At 36.1% G+C, this 20,451-nt stretch overlaps 1 non-coding gene across 1 annotated transcript; it reads left to right on the top strand.

Annotated features, from left to right (window-relative positions):
• The first annotated feature begins 18,959 nt into the window (after window positions 1–18,959).
• On the top strand, window positions 18,960–19,087 carry LOC150060480 (small nucleolar RNA SNORA40). Its single transcript, XR_016536322.1, has one exon. It is a non-coding gene; the product is annotated as a small nucleolar RNA SNORA40 (small nucleolar RNA).
• The last annotated feature ends 1,364 nt before the right edge of the window (window positions 19,088–20,451 follow it).

Genomic DNA, 20,451 nt, shown 5'->3' on the forward strand with positions numbered 1-20,451 from the left:
CTCCCAAATTTCCAGAGGTATCTCTAACATTCAGTAATTTTCACTACATTGTTAATAAATATCTAATATATCTAATATATGTATGAATAGTAAAATATAATTACAATAAAATACATCTAAACTTAGAATTATTCCCACACCTGCGTATTAGCTTATAAGAATGAAGATTAATTAAATGTTCCATCTTGCTATTACCTATAGGATGGAGAGATTACACATAATTTTTAGTATATTCATTTAATAAGTCTTTGATCAATGAATTTCATTTAGCTCTTCTCTACTTTTGGCAATACTGGGATTGACCTTGGCGCCTTGTGCTTAAGTCTACCGCTGAAGCCACATTCTCAGTCACTATTTCACCATTATTTTTCTGATAGTTCCTCACATTTTTTCCTGGGTCATCATCAAATCACAATCCTCCCATTTATGCATTTCAGTAGCTATGAGTGATTACAGGTGTGTACCCAATGCCTGATTCCTAGACTCCTAAATTTGCCCTGTCTCTGTCACTCTCACTGCTGTCTCTGTCTCCATCTGTGTCCCTCTCCACCCCCCTCTGTCTATCTCTCTCCATAATATCTGTCTATATCTCTCTCTACCCTTTCTCTCACTCTTCTCATTTTCTTCTCTCATCTCTCTACTTCTCTTTCTCTCTCACAATATAATATTCCAAATCTTTCCTCTCTTGCAACATAGTAACCCATTCTTAATTTCTTTTTTATGTATTTTTTATTGTAATTAATAGAAGGTTTACATGATATTTGCCAGATAGAAGGTGCATTAATTCACATACATTGATACCCTTTCACATGTCTTGGTCCCCATTTCCCTCCTTCCCACCCACCCCTCATCTTGTTTTCCCCCCTTCCCTCTCCAATTTCAAATCTCTCATCTCTTTTGCTGTCCCTTGGTTATCTCATATTGTTACAGTATCTCACTTTGTTATCTTATATATCGGATATATTTGTATTTGGTTATTTGAAATTGCATAGGAAAGGGGGGAAAACAAGATGAGGGGTGGGGTGGGGGGGAAGGGAAATGGGGACCAAGACATGAGAAAGGGTATCAATGTATGTGAAGTAATGCACCTTCTATCTGGCAAATATAATGTAACCCTTCTATTAATTACAATAAAAATATATGGAAAAAAACAGTAAAAAATTTATTATTGTTGTTATCCTTAATTTGGTCTTCTAATATTGTCAGTTCATCTCTGCTCTCTTTGACATGCCAGAGTCACAAAGCAGTGGCTGGTGTGTCTTCTAGGCCATTGTATTATAAATATATTATAGTCTATGTGATATTTGGAAGCACACACACACACACACACATACACACACACACACACGCATGCACAAATAAAGCACCATTATCAATACTGATTATAGTTGCTATGAATGGCATTTACTCCTCTTAATTCTATTTTCTCTATTATTTCTTGCCTCTTCCTGGGAGCTTACTAAATTCATTGAGCTACTATGAAAGAGCTCTTATGCCAAAGAATCTTTTCAATGTGTCATGATAAATAAGATATGCCTAAGCAAAGTAATAAAAGGAATCCCTAAGGTAACAAAGTTCTTTGTTTATCTTCCAGGAAAAAGCTTGAGAATCTATTCAAGAATGACTTGGAACCAGCTTTGAAAAACTGGACATGTTCAGAAAATACATCACCTCCATGACAATGAAGTGTTCAGAATGGCAGATTGGAACTCAGGTTGGGCTCTCTGCTTTCTTGCTCGTTGACTTCACAATGAACTTCATCTTTGTGTTCAAACTCACTTCTATATATGGAGTACTGAGCCCTCATTGAATAGCAGCAGTATCTAATATATGTCAAATAATGAATTTTATTCAAGATCTATTAACCTTTACTCAAGCCTTATTAACCTATATTACCTTAATTTATTTCCTTCCATCACAGCGATATTGGGTGGGAATCCCACATTTCATAGTGTATGCAGTATAAGCATAAGTCTGATATGTAGCAATGTCTTACAACTATAATTCAGAATTTTCATGAGACTTTACATTTTTAAAGCAATTTAGCTTGAGTTACCTTCTTCATATAGATTGTGAATATTGATTCCCTAATATCAATAGAAATGTCTAGATATTTGCTTTATCTTGTATTGAATAAGTTGAAAAAAAAGCCCTACTAGGTTACATCTTAAACCAAAGTGGTTTTTACTGGCTACAGAGAGTCCAATTCAAAAATAAGGAAATTTAGTTTCCAGATAAGAGCATCATAGTGTGATTAAACTTGAAAAAAAACATTTCAGGGAAATAACTATTTTACATGAGTATATTTTCCAAAGGGAGAATTTGTCAGCTCTGCTAGAGCCAAAGCAGTAATATTCTCTGGAGGAAATATAAATCACTGATGAAGCAAACAGTAAACAAGGCTCCCATAAATTAAGTAGTTATTTGGGATCTGTCCTAGTTTTTATCTCTATACTAGAGTATAATAAAAGGACACAGAAGAAAGCTAAAGTGAAAGCAAGCAGAAATATTACTTACTGGAAAAAAGAAAACTTGATAATCATTCTAAACAGATTAGAAAAAAAATCCTGAAATATGATGTGTCTGAGAAAGGGCCCCACTGTGGTAAAAGCTGTGTGGCCAGGTACTGGACATTGGACCTCAAGCATACGGGGTCGTGCAACCACAGGTCAGGGCAAGATGGAAAACTGGGACCAATTTAAAAGTGATCTGAAGCTGCAAGGGGTAGGGGAGTACACAGTAATTAAATGATGTAGCCAGGCAGTGGGTGGCTCACAAATGTAATCCTAGCTATTCTGGAGGATGAGATCTGAGGATTACTGTTCAAAGCAAGCCCAGTCAGGAAAGTCCATGAGCCTCATCTCTGATAAACTATCAAAGAGCCAAAGTGGAGTTGCTGCTCAAGTTATAGAGCACTAGCCTTGAGAGAAATAACTCAAAGATAACACCCAAACCCTGATTTCATGCTCTGTTTCCAGCATACACACACACACACACACACACACACACGCACACACACACACACACACACAGAGTGAAATGTTCTATTTATGCCCTTCTTAAAAATGTCTTTTAAGTGAGTTTTGAGCAAGAAAGATAAAGCTTGTAGTTCTATCACTTGAGAGAGAGATGGGGAGAACTCTTGTTTCAGGACAGACTAGGAGAAATAAACATCTGGGTATAATGGCATACATGCCTCTTTCCATCTATACAAAAAGCTTAAATAGGGGCTGTAGTCTAGGCTCGTCCCAGCACAACAAGATCTGAATAAAAAAAATAATGAATGTGCTGGGTATCAGTGTCTCACAGCTGTAATCCTAGCTACTCAGGAAGCTGAGTTCAAAGCTAGTCCAGGCACAAAAGTCCATGAAACTCTTATCTCCAATTAACCCCCATAAAACCATGAACGGCTATATGGCTCAAGTGGTAGTATACTAACCTTGAGCTGAAGAGCTCAGGAACAGCAGTGAAGCCCAGATTTTTAGCCTCATGACAGACAAATAAATAAATAATAAAGGCAAAATATATATAAGGATGTAGCTTATGTAGACAATTACCTGCTGGAGAGTTTAATGGTATGAGTTCAAAACCTAGTGTCACAGAAAAATAATTCTTCATATGTTTTCCTAGATATTAAAACAATAAAGGGCCAGGGGTTTGGCCTGGGGTTTGGCCTAGAAGCAGAGTACCTGCATAGCCTGTACAAAGACCCAGGTTCAGTTCCTCAGTACCACATACATAGAAAAGCTGGAAGTAGTGCTGTGGCTCTAACCTTGTGAATGCTTGAGGACAGTGCTCAGGCCCTAAGTTCAAGCCCCAGAACTGGCAAAAATAAAAGTAAATAAAACAGCAAGAACATAATGTGGTGTATGTTATAATGGAGTTACACAAAGGTTTTCACAATAAAAATCCTGTATAGTAGCTGGGAGCAATGGCTTATGCCTGTAATCCTATATATTCAGGAGGCTGAGATCTGAGGATCAAGGTTCAAAGCCAACCCTGGTACAAAAGGACCTGAGACTCTTATCTCCAATTAATCTCTGGAAAGTGGGGCTTGGCTCAAGGGTACGGTTGTAGACTTGAGCTGAAGAACTCAGGGACAACACCCAAGCCCAGGGTAGCGTGGTATCCTTCAGCTGAAGAGCTCAGGAATAGCATGCAAACTGAGTTCAAGCCCTATAACCCACACACACAAAAAAATCCTGTATAGAAAAAATACATATTTTTAAAGTCTATTTGAGAACACATCTAATTAGCATTATATTGTATGTCCTCTTGATGTCATATAATCGTTACCTCAAGTTCTCTGTATTTTTTATATAAATATGACTTTGGGGGGCAGTATTGATTTATTTTTAAACTCAGAGTCTTGGGCTTTCCTGGCAGGTACTTTACTACCTTTGCCATGTCCTATCCTTTTTTTCAAATTTGTTGTTTATTTTTCTAATAGAGTGTCCTTCTTGTCCCAGAAGTGCTGGACAATGATTCTTCTACTTATGACTAGGGAAGACTAAACTGGGATGGCAGACATGTGTCACTATGCCCAGGTTTCTATGAGAGTTATCTAACATTTTTACCCCCTGGGTGTTTGCAAAACATGATTCAGCAAATTTCTTCCACTGGAGTAGCTTAGATGATAGGTGTGGCCCTTGTGCCAGTCTTTAACTCAGTTTTGCAAATGGATGTGTTGAAATTGTTTATCTCCAACCTCTTAAGTATTTCAGATTTGCTCTCTACTTCAAATATATTTTTATGTAATCCTGGGCCTATAAGTAATTTTGACCTGCTTAAATTTTCACAATTTCGTCCTCTAAATAGTGCATACTTCTGCATATCACCTACTGCCTTACTAGAAAAACTGATCTCTCAATGTTGCAGCACTTTTTGTAAAAAAAATAATTATAGGCTATAGAATGACTTTGAGATTAATAGATAATTTTAAAACAACAAATAAATCTAACCATTACTCCCCCACCCCAGACCATTAGAGATGTACTTAGATGGAATAAATAACTTCAGTCTCCTTCTGACCTCCACAGTCCGTGACTCTTTTAGCTCTTTGTACTTGTCCAATTCCTGCATGGTACAATTCTTTGCTGAAATTTGGAAAGAAGGGATTACTGAGAAAGCGTCATCATAGTCAACATAGGTTGAGATGATTTGTAATTTGAAACCTAAACAGTAGGGTAAATTCCTGGAGAAATTGTCTGAAGAGATCCCCATTCACAGGGTGATTAACAAGTTAATGGAGAAGTCATTGCATTAGTTGGATTCTGCTTCTATGTGAAACTCAGGGCTCACATAGACAGTGGAGCTAGTGGTGGTGACTGTGGCACTAATCTTCATGTCAGAAATTTGATAAAGAAAAACCTTACTGGTTCATTAGGCTACTTACAAGAACTTTCTAGGAGTTCTCAGACATTCACTGCCACTATTTTGTCCAAGTCAATTCTGTAGATAAAATGTGAATTATCATCCTTTCCAATGCATTTTGGATTTGTTTATTTGCGGCATTGCATGGTTGTTTTTCACATAGTTTTATTATCTTTAAGTAGGTATGCAAAGGAATTGCCATTTAACAAAAGAGTTTATGAGTACAAAATATATGTATATATGTAGATAAATAGAGATAGATAAGTCAGTGCCACCCCTTTCAACATTCTCAACCCACCCCTCACCTATCTTCCTCTTCCCAGACGCTTCTTAATTTTGTGGGATATACATTGGATTCTTGACTGTATTTTCATTCATCTTCTCTTCATTTATCTACCACTTTTCCCTTGGCCTCATGCATAACTTTTGGGTATCCACTTCTTTGAGTTTGTTTTGTTGAACCTGGACTTTGCCTTTTTAAGGCGTTACACGAGATGTCTCTTGAATCTATCATATTACCATTAATACATTTGTATACACTTGCATACCCCCCAACATGTCTTGCTTATGTACATGTAAACTAAATCTACCTTCCATGTATAAACAGAAACATGGATCTTTTATTTCTCTGGGTCTAACTTACTTACACACACATACACAAATAACTCACAGTTGTGAGCATCTTCATCCTCTAGTAAAATGATGCAACTAGTTACTGGAATGGGTCCATTCTCCAGATAGTGCCATCTTAATTGTGTTCAAGAAATTACAAAGGTATCCAGCCCTTATCAAACTTGTTCAACTATGGTATTAATGGCTAGATGTCTTGAAGACCAAGACTTACATAGGTAGTAAAGAAAGAAAGACAGACAGACAGAAAAAAAGAAAGAAAGAAAAAAAGAAAGAAAGAGAAAAAAGAAAGCTCTTTATAAATTTATCAACTATCACTATAAAACTTCTCAAAGAATACAAGTTCACGAAATGTGAATTCCTACGAAATTAGGTTTGTAATAGTCTGTAATATAATTGTATTTATAGGGAATAAAAGTGTGAGGGTTTTTTGTGTGCTCATAAAAAGCAAACTTCTTTGTTGCCCTTTGGTTAATCTCATATTTTTACAGCATCTGACTTGGTTACCTGGTGTATTGTATATATGTTTATTTGTTAATTTGAAATCGGAAAGGGAAGGGGGAAAACAAGATGATTGGGAGGGGGGTGGGAGAGGGAAATAGGGACAAAAAGATGAGAAGGGGTATCAATGTGTGAGAAGTAAGGCACTCTCTATCTGGTGAATATAACTGTAACCTCTCTAACATTACTATAATAAAAAAGGGCAAACTTCATGTTATTGCATGTTTCTTCATTTCTTCAAGGTAATTTTTTGCGTGTGTGTGTGTGTGTGTGTGTGTGTGTGTGTGCGCGCGTGTTTTTGGTTGGTTGTGAGGCTTGAGCTCTGGGCCTGGGCGCTATCCCTAAATTCTTTGAATACAGGCTAGTGTTCTACACTTTTTTTTTTTTTTTTTTTTTTTTTTGCCAGTCCTGGGCTTGAGCTCAGGGCCTGAGCACTGTCCTTGGACTTTCTCAAGGCTACAGCTCTACCACTTGAGCCTCAGCACCACTTCCGGCTTTTTTCTATATATGTGGTACCGAGGAATCGAACCCGGGTCTTCATGCATGCTAGGCAAGCACTTTAACCACTAGGCCAAACTCCCCGCCCTAGTGTTCTACACTTTAAGCTATAGTGCCACTTCCAGTTTTCTGTTGGTTAATTGGAGATAGGACTCTCATGGACCTTTAGGTTCAGGATAGCTTTGAACCATGATACTCAGATCTCAGACTCCTGAGTAGCTAGGATTACAAGCGTGAGCCACTGGCACCAGACTGTGTGTTTTATATATTGGTAGTAATTGGAAGCAAGCAGTCAGTTAAGTTGTTTTCAATCACCTTATTAAGAGCATATGGCTAATTCTCTGAATCATATATAGGGTGCTTCCAGATAGATGTGAATAAATGAATCTAGATTTTCCTGAGAAGGAATAATATATTGAAAAGAAGAAAGATGAAACAAATGTCATGATTTTAATAAGAATGTTCTTATTTGGCATAAAATCATTATCTCCCATACATTGCCTCTGAGGTAGAGATGAAGTTCTCCAGATACCTGGATTTTACCCCTTCATTATCATAAGCAGTGTGAAGCGATGATTAGATCTTACTAGGATGTATGCATTTTTGCTTATTCCTGCTAAAGCAGTTGTTTTACCTGCCTTGAATTTATGCACTTCTTACTCTTGCTGAAACTGTTATTACTCCATCTGTGGTAGCTGGGACAAACTTAACTATCTAGGAGAACATAACGAACAGTCCATGTTCTGTCCTGCTCTTCACCTGAGGGCTTAATATAATTTTGATCACCATAAAAACCTTCCCATAGCCATCAGAGAACCGAATCAAGATATTGATATGCAAACCATTTTAAAAAATTAGAATCATACTGAAAGTATTCTATATTTTGGGTTACAGGATTTACATAATAACTAAAGAAGTAGGTTGAATTAATTTTTAAATTGAGCATTGCAATCAAGAATTTTGTGTGTGATCTAGGAAAATGTTTTTTCACGTTAGCCACAACTCAGCCCTTTTATGCATCTTTGTATTTGGTTTTTGTTTTTCTGAGATAACACTGAGCTAACTTTATCTTCTGTCTCTTTATTTCCTGGGATTATGGCTATTCACTATCACATTTAACATCTGTTAATTTTGTTTTCCTTTCCTTTTAGTTCCTATCTTTCTTTTTTATTCACTTGGTGTGTGTTTTCATGCATATCAACTTGGCAGCACTTTTTGCATGGGAAAAATATGTTCATGTGAACACTTACATTTAACACAAGTAGAACTTATCAACATTTTTCCATTATTATTTGGCCATATATCATTCCAATATCACTGTAGTAACTGTTGACCAAGACATGGCTATTGGTTGAGTTCTTTGATCATTTATTAGAGTGGAGAATTGTTGCTTGAAGACTTCCCACTGAGTGGCTGTGGGTAAGACACAATCACAACTAATCTGCTCTTTTCACTTTTACCACTGTGCTACATACCTTACTTACTATCACACATCTTCTATATCTATATAAGTATCTACCCATCGAAGATAGTGTCTTTAACTTGCTTGAAAAAAAATGATTCTTTTCTTTGAAAGAATTTAAAAATTAGCTAAGGCCGTTGGAATTGGAATTGTATTTGAACAGCTGTATATCCCTGGAAAACCATTCCATTTTTCTCCAGAAGGAAAAAGTGTCTGTGAAAGATTTCAGCCTAAGAAAACACACAATGCAGGGATAGAAACATGTATAGTACACCTAATACACAGGGAGGCATTTATAAGATTACTAATATTAAGGCAAAAGTTAGCCTAAATTAAGGTAGTTGTATACAAAAAGTAGTGAATAAATGTCTAAAAATTGAATAAAGATATCTGAACATTAACGGAAACACATCAGTTGGACTGATAGGACTCTACAGACTGCCCTCTCTCCCTCCTTTGATGAAATATATGAGCCTGGAATAGGACAAGAAAATTAGGTTTCCAGTCATTACTTCAGGAGGTAGAAAAATAAGATGGATTTTTGTTCACAAAAGAGGAAAAGGAAAATTGGGAGAAAAGCATTCTATCACATCAGTATTGAAAATAAAATCTCAGAAATTTACTTTTGCAGTATAACCGCGTTCCTTTCATTTCCTGCATTGCCACCTTATCATCCTCCTTCTTTTAGCCCCAGCCAGATGGTATTTTTGAAACCACTATTGCTCCATTGTCTTTAAAAAAAGCCCTTGTAGCTCACCATCAGGAGAAAAGAAAGTATTTAATCTAAGAAATACTTCGTTACATGGCTGCAATAGGGATTGTTCCTTCTAAATGCAGGGCACAGGCCAACGTTTTAGAACTAAGGGATATGAGAGAACAGGGAGGCAGGAGTACAGTAATATGTGGTGTGATACAAGAAGTTGTTGACAGAAGTCTGATTCAGGAGCAGGTTGGCATGTTGGAAAAGGAAACACAGAGTTCCTAACAGTAGACATTTACAATTTGAAAGACTGTAGAGGAGCACATAATTGGAGCACATAATATCAAAAGGACAGAACTAAACTTTATGGCCTTTGTGACTCTACAGGTTTCTGGGGAGGTGGGAGAATATAACCATGTCCTGGGAATCTTTTCTGCTGCCCTTTGTTATTTCTCCACAATCTTCCCTATTAATTTTCTCCCTTATCTTTACATTTCCTCTGTTTCATTCATTTATTCTTCTACTTTCACTTTATAAAATATATCTCTTCCACAAAGGTCATCTTGTTATAACTAAAGACATATGGGGGGGGCTTTATTTTCTATTCCATTGCTAGCTTATCTGATAACCTGGGGCACATTTTAACACTTCATCAAAGTGCTTGAGTATCAGAGCTGAAAGGAAACTTTAAGATCATTTACTTTAATAATCTCTCACTTTACCAAAAAAGAAAAAGATGAAATTAAAGCAAAAGGAGGTGAAATGAATTCCCTAATGTCAAGCAATTTGTCACTAGCAAAACCAAACTGACGCCAGGAATGCTTGTGAGTACTTCAGAAATCATAATAGTAGGCGATTCAGCTTGACCTGACATGAAAATCCTTGAGAAAATGAAAAATAAAAGGTTTCTTTTTTCTTTCTCTTTTTAAAGTGAGATGTTTTAAAGACCATAGTTAGTGTAGATATAGTATATGAGTTAGCTTTCATATCATTGTCACTGAACTGAGGAAAGCGTATGAAATAAGAAATAACTTATTTTGTCTTATGACCTCAGAGAATTCAGTCCATGGTTGGTTGGCTCTGCATTTTGGGGCAAGACAGCCTGGCAATAAGAGTATATGACAAAAAAATTCTTTACTTCTTGACAGACAGAAAGAAGAAGGGAAAAAAATGGGGAACAGGGAAAAACATCTGTCTTCCAGTTTCACTACCTCTGCAGTCTACACAGATTTACAGGTTATAATGAACTAAGTCATGTATTATTTTAGCATCTTCATATCTAGTTGTCTTAGGAAACAGCATTACAGACCCATTCACAGAAGTGCTTCCCCACTCTTCTGAGCAGGTCCAATGAAGATGATGTGCAAGATTAATAATCACCACTGTATAGATAGGGAAGCCTTTTACATTTACTGACATAACACTGAGAAGGAAAATGATAAAGTATACAGCTGTAATTTAAGATTTGCATGTGACTCATTTATAGCAAAAATAAGAATCAAGTTAAATGCCATCATTCAGTACAATAGCATAAATCATTCAATGATGAGAAAATGGAAAAAAACACCAAGAAATTAAAAAGAAGCTGGGTGTGGTGGCTCACACCTGTAATTCTAACTACTCAGGAGGATGAGATCTGAGGATCACGGTTCAAAGCCAGCCCAGGCACTTATGTCTTATCTCCAATTAACCACTGGGAAATCAGCAGTGGTCCTGGGGCTCCAAGGGTAGGGCTGTAGCCTTGAGGTCAAAGCCATAGGGAATGTCCAAGAGAGCTGTATCTGGAATTAACTATCAATTAAGATAGAAGTGCAGCTGTGGATAAAGTTTTAGAGCATTTTCCTTGAGCAAACATCTCAGGGACATCACCCAGGCAATGTGTTCAAGCCCCTGTACTGACACACCATTAAAATTATAATAAAAAGAGTTTGTACATTAAAACTATAAGAGGAGGGGCTAGGAGCATAGCCAAATGGCAGAGTGCTCGCCTAGCATGCATGAAGCCCTGGATTTGAGTCCTCAGTACCACACACACAGAAAAAGCTGGAAGTGGCACTGTGGCTCAAGTGGTAGAGTGTTAGCCTTGAGCAGAATATGTCCAAGGACAGTGCTCGAGCCTTGACTTCAAGCCCCAGGACTGGCAAAAAAAAATGTAAGAGATTTCATTTGTATACATTTTAAGGCAATGTATCCTAGAGGCCCAGAAAAATGAAAAAGTGAAAAAAATGAAAATTACATGAATATTTGTTCAATTTTTACAGACAGGAACACATTCAGTATGTATCTTGTGTTTATCAACTTTCCTAGAATTTTAAATTCCTATTGTCTATAAATTCCTATTGTCTATAAATGCTTTTAATTCATAGAAAATTTATTTTTGTATACATATTACAAATTTACACAATTTTACTTTCCTTTAGTTTTTATTATTTCTACAATGAAATCAGTTGAAAATATAAGTAATTTTTGTATTCAGTGACCTTTTAATTTATATGACACTGAAAATACCTTCATTTCTGTGGATATAGTAGTCATTTTATTAACTTGATAGAGGTGGTGTAGTGGTGCTTAGAATGTTTAGAAGCATTGTGTGCAACCCATATTTTCCCTTCAGGACAGAGAAACTTATCCTTTGAAAGTAATGACAACCAACAATGCTTGAGTTTCTTTGTAGGATTCTTCAGAAGAAAAAGCTAGCTGCTTCAAAGTTACACCCTCTTCCTCTGGGTAGATCACACGTAGTGTCTGATTAATAATGATAAGGCCTACCCTTCTCCCTGATTGAGAACAATTCTGAGTGGCTGCTTCAACACTAGAGATACCCACAAGACCTTCAAAATGCTACTACCATCTCTCCCATGACCCTATAGAAATATTATCTCTTTAGGAAAGGAATAATTAACTAAAACATTTTGGTAGTTTTCATATTACAAGGGAATTTAAACACATGTTTAGCCCGCTCTGAAAAAAATCCATTGTTTGCCTATATGTTTAAAAATGTAACATTTCTGTTTATAATAGCAACAGAAACATACCATATGTTTATTAATGGTGACATAAATTTATTCACTTACTCCTCAGTGGACATTCATCTATATAACTAAAAAGTCAGCAGGAGAACAAAGAGATAAGCTATAGAAACATTGATAACCTTATATTAGAGTAACAAATTTCAAATAGCCAAAACTAAATGTGATATAGATGAACATATACATTAGAACCACAGAGAAAGCTAAAAGATAATTCAAAAAATAATCAAAGTAATATATGTTTCCACAGCAACATGTCTTTGGGGGCCTAAATTACAAAAACTATAGGTAAGATCCTATTAATTTTCCATTTTTTTGTTAAGGAAAAATATAATGTACTGTAGAAGATCTAATGAACATCTGCTTTACAGCTTTTAGATGCTTGATGACATTTACTTAGAACACAATCAGATACAAAAGCTTAAATTCATGTTTTAGTACGAAGAGGTATCAAGGTATAGCTACAGCTGAAAGAATGTACTGAGCAAATAGGTTTTATTCTTGTTAGTGTTTTCAATAATTGTTATGCCAATTATGCTAGAAATGTTTCAGCAGAAAGGATACAGGAGAGAAATGTGTAATGTCAGCAATAACAGAACCAAGTTAGAGTTGCTGGCTTTCAGAGAAGACTATGTTAGAATTTTCCAGCTACTAGGTACAAAAGGTAGGCCATCAGGCATTGCTCACCTTGAGATTTCCTATAGGTTTCTGGTTTCAACTCCACCATCCACCATTCCTGGCTCCTCATTGTTGTTCTAAGATTAACAACAGCAGAGAATGGTAGAGTACTAGATTCCTCAATGAGTGAAAGGAACCTGCAGATAAAGAGGAGGCCTGAAGATACAGAGTTCGAGTCCTGATCTCACACTAGAAAAGAAAAGATTGACAACAGCACTTGCACTTGCACTTGATTGGTCAATACCAATATTATGGATTCTCTAGGGGTGGATCTGAGTATCTGTATCCAAGTCTATGTCTAGTCTAGCTGGCTCTGAATTCTTTAATCAAACCAGACAATACTTCTGTGTCCATAAATATAAGCCATTCCTTATTTCCTTATTCAGATTTACAATGGATGTACTTTGGACAGCCAGAGTCACATCTGAGTCTGAAACCTAACAAGAGCTGTTATTTTCTTATTAACCATAAGAAAATTAATGTTGGTAACTCAATTCTTTTACCCTTACAAGTCAATCACCAACTAAAAGTGAATTGAGGATTAAGAAATGTCTGTCTTATAGGGGAGAGGTCATGTGTCACATAAAATGACACAAACTGTTTTCAAAACATCATGCCTGTTCACTGTAGGGAGAGTGTGTGAGATTCTTCAGTTTTGTTTAGGATGAATTACAGGAATGTGTTCTACCTTGGTCATTGCTACATTTCATCTCTACAATTCCTCATTGTCAACTAGGATATGATTCTCAAATTTGGGAGTATTTTGAAACTTGGAGAAGGAAGGCCTATCAATTATAAAATTATGGTATCTTTCACAGATAAACTTCATTAGAGATTTTTTTCAGAAATTTCCTTTAGCTGTCCTCATTTTCATAACTGGCTGGACCAAAGTCTTTCCTTCAATATACTGAAATCTCTTTCAATGGATAAAGTTAATGTCAAGTGAATAATTCTCTTATCATACGGGTGGCTAGAATAAAGAGGTAGGCTTGAAAAGACTGTTATCTCATTTTTATGTGTTAATTTCTGGCATAGTATAAACAATCAGGCATAATTTGTCTCAGTACATTTAAGAATGGGGATCTTGAGATTCATTCTTGGAAATGTGGACTTTGTCAATAGGGTTTCAACCCATTTGACTTTACATAACCTAGTAGTGCAAGTAAAGACTTCTTTTTTTTTTTTTGCCAGTCCTGGGCTCGAGCTCAGGGCTGAGCGCTGTCCTTGGACTTTCTCAAGGCTAGAGCTCTACCACTTGAGCCTCAGCACCACTTCCAGCTTTTTTCTATGTATGTGGTACCGAGGAATCGAACCTGGGTCTTCGTGCATGCTAGCCAAGCACTCTACCACTAGGCCAAACTCCCGGCCCCAAGTAAAGACTTGTTTTGCTTGAACTAAGAAAGCCATGATACTAGGTAAATGTTGACTAAAAATTGAACCTCTAAACACTAGATAGGAAAGTGTTCTGCACAGAAAAGTCTTGAAGATAAGATGGAGAATGAGAACAGCAGAATGAGAAACTTTTCAAATAATCTAGGGGTAAAATATGTACCTGAAATAGTTGAAATTGTGAGCCAGAAAGGACTGAAGTTCAATTTAATGAGATGCAATTTGTCTTATATTCTTCTGTTTTTCTCTACTATTTTCACTTGCATAAATGTCTCATTAAAATGTCACTTAATGTTGACGTAAATGGGTTTTTGATAAAAACAATATATACTAGTCAATTCTCAAAACCATTACTCCCCCCTAGACAGTGGGAAGGAAATTAACACCCATTATGCTATGCAGCAGAATTCCTAGGGTCTTTTCTTCAGGAAGCTATTGTTGCCTTCAGATACTCTTGGCATTGTAGGTATTCTAACCATCTAGGAATTGCTATAAAGCTGAAAGAAATCATTCTGTACCAAAAAATCATAGAAATGGATTTCTTTCAGTGACTTAATCCTGCTTTCAGAAGGAAGACCTTTTTTTTTTAAGTTGAAAAGGTCATCTTAATTACTAGTCAGTTCAGTGGTGTTTTAACACATCTCAAAAAGTGCAGAGAGAAAACTAGCGTATCAATGAGCTGTTAAGATTAATGAATTGAAAGCAGAAATGTCTTTCTCTGAAGATTTCTTTATGGTAACAAGGAAAAGGAGAAGAGATAAACCATTAAAGACTGAGAATTTCCCAAGTAGTGGGGTCCATAGGCCAATACAGTCTTAGAAGAGAGATGTACATAGGGGAAGATCATTATCAGACTTAGCTGGTCTAAGGATTTAACAGTCCAGGTTCTGCTTAACAAAGAGGGGCTGATGACACAGCTTACCAAAGAAGGCAGGACATAATCACAAGCCAGAGACAAATCCTGGTTTCAGAAGTACTAACAATCCAAAAGCAATCTTCATGTGGAATTCCCTTGAAACTCCACCTCCTACTTGTAGAATTATTCCCATCTAACTTGTGGAAAGAAGGGCTCCATTAAAAGTATTTTGACAGTCCTTAAGTTTCTAGACACAGGGAAAAAGGAGAATAGGGCATATGAGTGGAGAGTATAGGTGAAAAAGGAGACAGTCTAGAATTTAAATTTACACAACAAGGTCTCATGCACTTGCTATTTTATATTCTGCCTGAAATGGCCTCTAGAAGATAGGTTCATACCACAAGTATTCTAGGCAATGGGAAAATTGCATCTTTGCAGTGGGAAATTTGCATTAACTTGCCTTTGGACTTACATTGACAACCCTTCTCATGTTTTTGACAGTCCCCCTTTTTCTCCTCTCAAGAATTTTTTTTATGGTAATAGGGCTTGAACTCTGGGCTTGGACACTGTCCCTGAGCTCTAAAACTCAAGGCTACTGTCTACCCCTTGAGCCACAGCACCATTTCTAGTTTCCAGTGGCTAATTGGAGATGAGTCTCAGGGATTTAGTGCCAGGTTGGCTTTGAATAACGATCCTCAAATCCAAGCCTCCTGAATAGCTAGGATTACAGGCTTGAGCCACTGTGCCCAGCAAGAATATTTTTATCTAAGAGTAATTACATTAAAATGTAAGAGATTTAAAAAAAAATAGAAGATTTAATGAAAGTGTAACTAAAAGAAAGGCACTAAGAATAAATGAAAGAAAAATTCATTCTTTGAAAAGTAACAAGATTGACAAAACCATTGTCAAAATATCCAAAAATGAACACCCAACTTAGCAAAATTATAAGTGAAAAATAGGACAGGAAAACAAATAACAGTGGACACATGCAGAGACACAATGGTTGTATTCCCCACTAATCTGAGGGAGAGATAGCATAAACATGGTTTGAGGCAAGTTCATACAAAAGTTTAGATTGATCCTGTCTAAAGTGAAAAAAATGCAGCTTGTCCACTATTATATGAGAGGCATAGATTGACAGATCTACAGCCTGCCCATTCAAAATGTACAAAAATATCTCTAAAAAATAAACAAAAAGAGTGGAGGCATAGTTCAAGTATTAGAATAGAGCATAAATCCTTAAGCTCAAACCCCAATGCTGCTAAAGAATGCAACTGAGATTAAGAGATTAAGAATGCTGCCAGGCATAGGTGGCTCACAGCTGTAATCCTAGCTACTCATGTGGCTTAGATATGAGGATCCTGTTTCAAAGATAGCCTGGACACAAAAAGAACTGAGACTCTTATCTCCAATTAACGTCTAGAAAACAGGAAGTGGGGCTTGGCTCAAGTGGTAGTGTATTATCCTTGAGTAAAAGAGCTCAGGGACAGTGCCCAGGTCCCGAATTCAAGCCCCCCCAAGAAACTAAGAATGTTTCAAAATGTGGCTGGGGGCAGTGGCTCACGCCTATAATCCTAGCTACTCAGGAGGCTAAGATCTGAGGATCAAGGTACGAAGTCAGCCTGGGCACAAAAGGACCTGAGACTCTTATCTCCAATTAACCTCTAGAAAATGGGAAGTTAGGCTTGGCACAAGGGTAGGACTGTAGCCTTGAGCTGAAGTGCTCAGGGACAGCACCCAGACGGATTTCAAGCCCCATGACCCACTAAATAAATAAATAAATAAATAAATAAATAAATAAATAAGAAGAAAAGAAAAAGAATGTTTCAAGATGTATCCTAATAACATGGAATAAGTGGATAAATAGCTGAATGAATGAATTCGACTTACAAATCAAAAGGTTATACACATCTTAAATGTCTCTAAAATGACCAGTGAAAATGAAGAAATATTAGGGACCAATAAGGAAATTTCATGAGCAAGAGATTTTACTGGTAAAGTCTCCAAGTCTTTAAAGAAAAACTACCATTAATATTTTAAACTACTCTATAGACTAGAAATGGAAAGAAATGTAACCAGTCCCACTTCAAGAAACTAGTATTACACTGACATCAAAAGGTTACAAAGAATAAAAAAATAATTATGGACTATTTTTCTTGGTGGTCATAGATGTAAAAAAACCCCTCAATACTGTGCTTACAAAACAAATTTAAAATCCCAGGAAAAAAGCATACACCATAATCAAGTTGCTTTCATTCCAATCACAAAGAATGGCTCAACAGAGACAAATCAATAATGGAATGAAACACCAAAAATCACTATACCCACTACCTGATGAATGTAACTGTAACCCCTCTATACATTACCCTGACAATAAAATACAATAAAAAAATTTTAAAATATATTCTTCTCAGCATTGTCTTCAATATACCTTAAAGTTTCAGTCATGTTGTATTTTTTCCATTGTCCTTTGATTTTAGGAAGGTTTTAAATTTCCTTCCTGATTTTTTTCAATATATACATGATCCAGCCTTAAAAATTGCATATTTTTCAAAAAGAGGCATGTTACTGGTCATCCTTATGTCAAATGAAACAAGTTAACGATAGAACCAACATGTTTTTCAAAGATATGAAGGCAGCAGGAAGACTGGTATGAGAAGAAACTACTTTGAGAAGGGAAGGGACAAGAAAAGGGAGATTGATATATGAAATCAAAGTCAATAATAAGTATGAAAATAGCAGATTTAAACCACTTTATATTTATATAATCAATAAGTGAATCTTAAGTTTCCACCTAAAGTATTATTAACTCATCAGTATGGTTAAATGAAAATGGTATTATATGAAGATCCTAAAAAATGTGAGAATATCAAAAAGAAAGTGAACATTCTATGAAATATTTACAGGGGCAAGAGAAACAGATCAAACTCAAGAGAAATATCTACTAAAATAACTTCATTTTTTGGGGGGGCTATCAGGAGCAGAGGTTTATTCTATTTTTTTATAATTTTTTATTGTAATTAATAAAAGGGTTACATGATATTTGCCAGATAGAAGGTGCACTAATTCACATACATTGATACCCTTTCACATGTCTTGGTACCCACCACCCACCCCCCGTCTTGGTTTTCCCCCCTTCCCTATCAAATTTCAAATAACCAAATACAAATAAATTCAATATATCAGATAACAAAGTGAGATACTGTAACAATATGAGATACCCAAGAGACAGCAAAGGAGATGAAAGATAACATAGTACATTAAGGACAACAATCATTCAAAAAAATAAAATAAAATAACTTCATATTAATAAAAAATGTGGGAATAAATAGGAAATCATTTGAAAATCTGAAAGAAGCTTCTTTTGGTCAGGAAAGCAATAAAATAGCAACTGTGAAACAATGAATATAACATGATAATACTTTTGTCCTTTGGAGAACAAGTGGTTGTTTAAAATATACTAATTAAGTTCCAATTTCCCAGGATTAATGGACTAGGACAACAAACGTACCTAGAGGAAAGTTTTGACTGCAAATGGAATTTGCATACTATTTAGTTGTACATTAGACAAAGAGAAGGTCTAACTCAGATGTCAGAATCTGATCATTCTCACTGTAAATTGAATTCACATTTTAATAAAACAACTGCAAATTAAATGAAGGACATATTACTCATCTCCTCTGTTCCAAATAGCTTGTCCTTTATCATAATTTGGTCTGTTTCTTAGTTAAGGAAAATTAAATTGTTTCTAGTTCTTGGTAACTCAAAGATAAAGGTTAAAAACAAAAATTGTAGGAGTACTCTGTGTGTGTGTGTGTGTGTGTGTGTGTGTGTGTGTGTGTGTGTGTGTGTGTGCGTGCTTGTTTAATTTGTAACAAAGCCTTACGGACAGGTGCGAACATTAAATCTTCTTTTGCAACCCAGGTCTCCTTGCTGAATGTAAGATTTTGATATATGTAAGAAGGAACGTGATTCCTCCAACAGTTAGCTACAAAAATTGTAGCCTTGTGTCTCTAGTTTATTCTTGTAATCCTAATTACTCAAAGAGATGCTGAGGATTATATTTCAAAAACATCTCAGTCAGAAAAAAACCTTCAGAGTCCTCCAGATGAGAAACCAGCTAGAGGCATGGCTCAAGTGCAGAGAGCCAGTTATCAAGAAAGTAAAATGTTTCTCTGACTTCTAAAGTGACACATATTTGATATCTGCTTTCAAAAGCTGAAACCATTGGGTTCTGTGTGGACCTGACTTTCCCCCATTTCTTGGACACTCAGTACTCCTTCTTATTCATTTTATTTGTGGGTGTACACGTTTCACCCCCATTTCACTCCCTTGGTTTTGTCTTAAGTAAATCCAGATCCATGTAATTCAATTTTTCATATACACAAAAAAGCACACTTTCTAGTTAACTATTCTATTTCCAAGCAATCTTGTGCGGTAAAGGATTGCATACCTGTCTTTCCCCTCTCGTGAGTATGATATCTCAGAGCCAGGTATAGTAAGCATTATTTATTCTTGTAACATTAATTCTGGCATAGGTCCTGGTACTTCATCTAGACAGGGAATGATTGTTTAGTGAATGAGCACTTACAGGCCTGACATTTCATAATTAAAATGAAGTCTATTTAGGGCAATGTGCTTCTTATTAAAATGCAAATAACATTTAGAGATATTTAGTATTTATTCAATCAGTTAGACTACAGTAGAAAGGATATCTACAATTATAGTTTCTGAAATAAGAAGAGAAGATTAGAAGAAGGGAAGAAAGAACAGCATCTACATGGAATAACAAAGGATTAGGAGACTCTGCAAAGCCTTCCTGTCAGTTTTCAGAGGCTTGTGTAAGTTGGAGTCACTTAGAGATTGACATTGCTAGTCTTGTTATTATCTCTGTCCATCTCTCTTTTTTATATTTTTGTATATTTTTATTGTAATTAATAGAAGTGTTACATAATATTTTCCAGATAGAAGGTGCATTAATTCACATACATTGATACCCTTTCACATGTCTTGATCCCCATTTCCCTTCCCCCCCAACCCTCATCTTGTTTTCCCTCGTTCCCTATCCAATTTCAAATAACCAAACACAAATATAGCCGATATATCAGGTAATAAAGTGAGATACTGTAACAATATGAGATAACCAAGGGACAGCAAAAGAGATGAGAGATAACATAGTACCTTAAGGACAACAATCATTCATTATATGGCTTATGTTTCTATATCCTAGAGATCCTTTCATTTAGCATCCTACTATATGGCCTTTTGTATCAACGTTTTGCTCTATTGCAAATCTCTGCTAGGAGAGCCCAAGGTTTCTACTAATAGAGGTCTC

The sequence above is a fragment of the Megascapheus bottae genome, chromosome 7 (assembly GCF_031878675.1).
Source record: "Megascapheus bottae isolate mThoBot1 chromosome 7, mThoBot2.hap1, whole genome shotgun sequence".
Taxonomy (NCBI): Eukaryota; Metazoa; Chordata; class Mammalia; order Rodentia; family Geomyidae; genus Megascapheus; species Megascapheus bottae.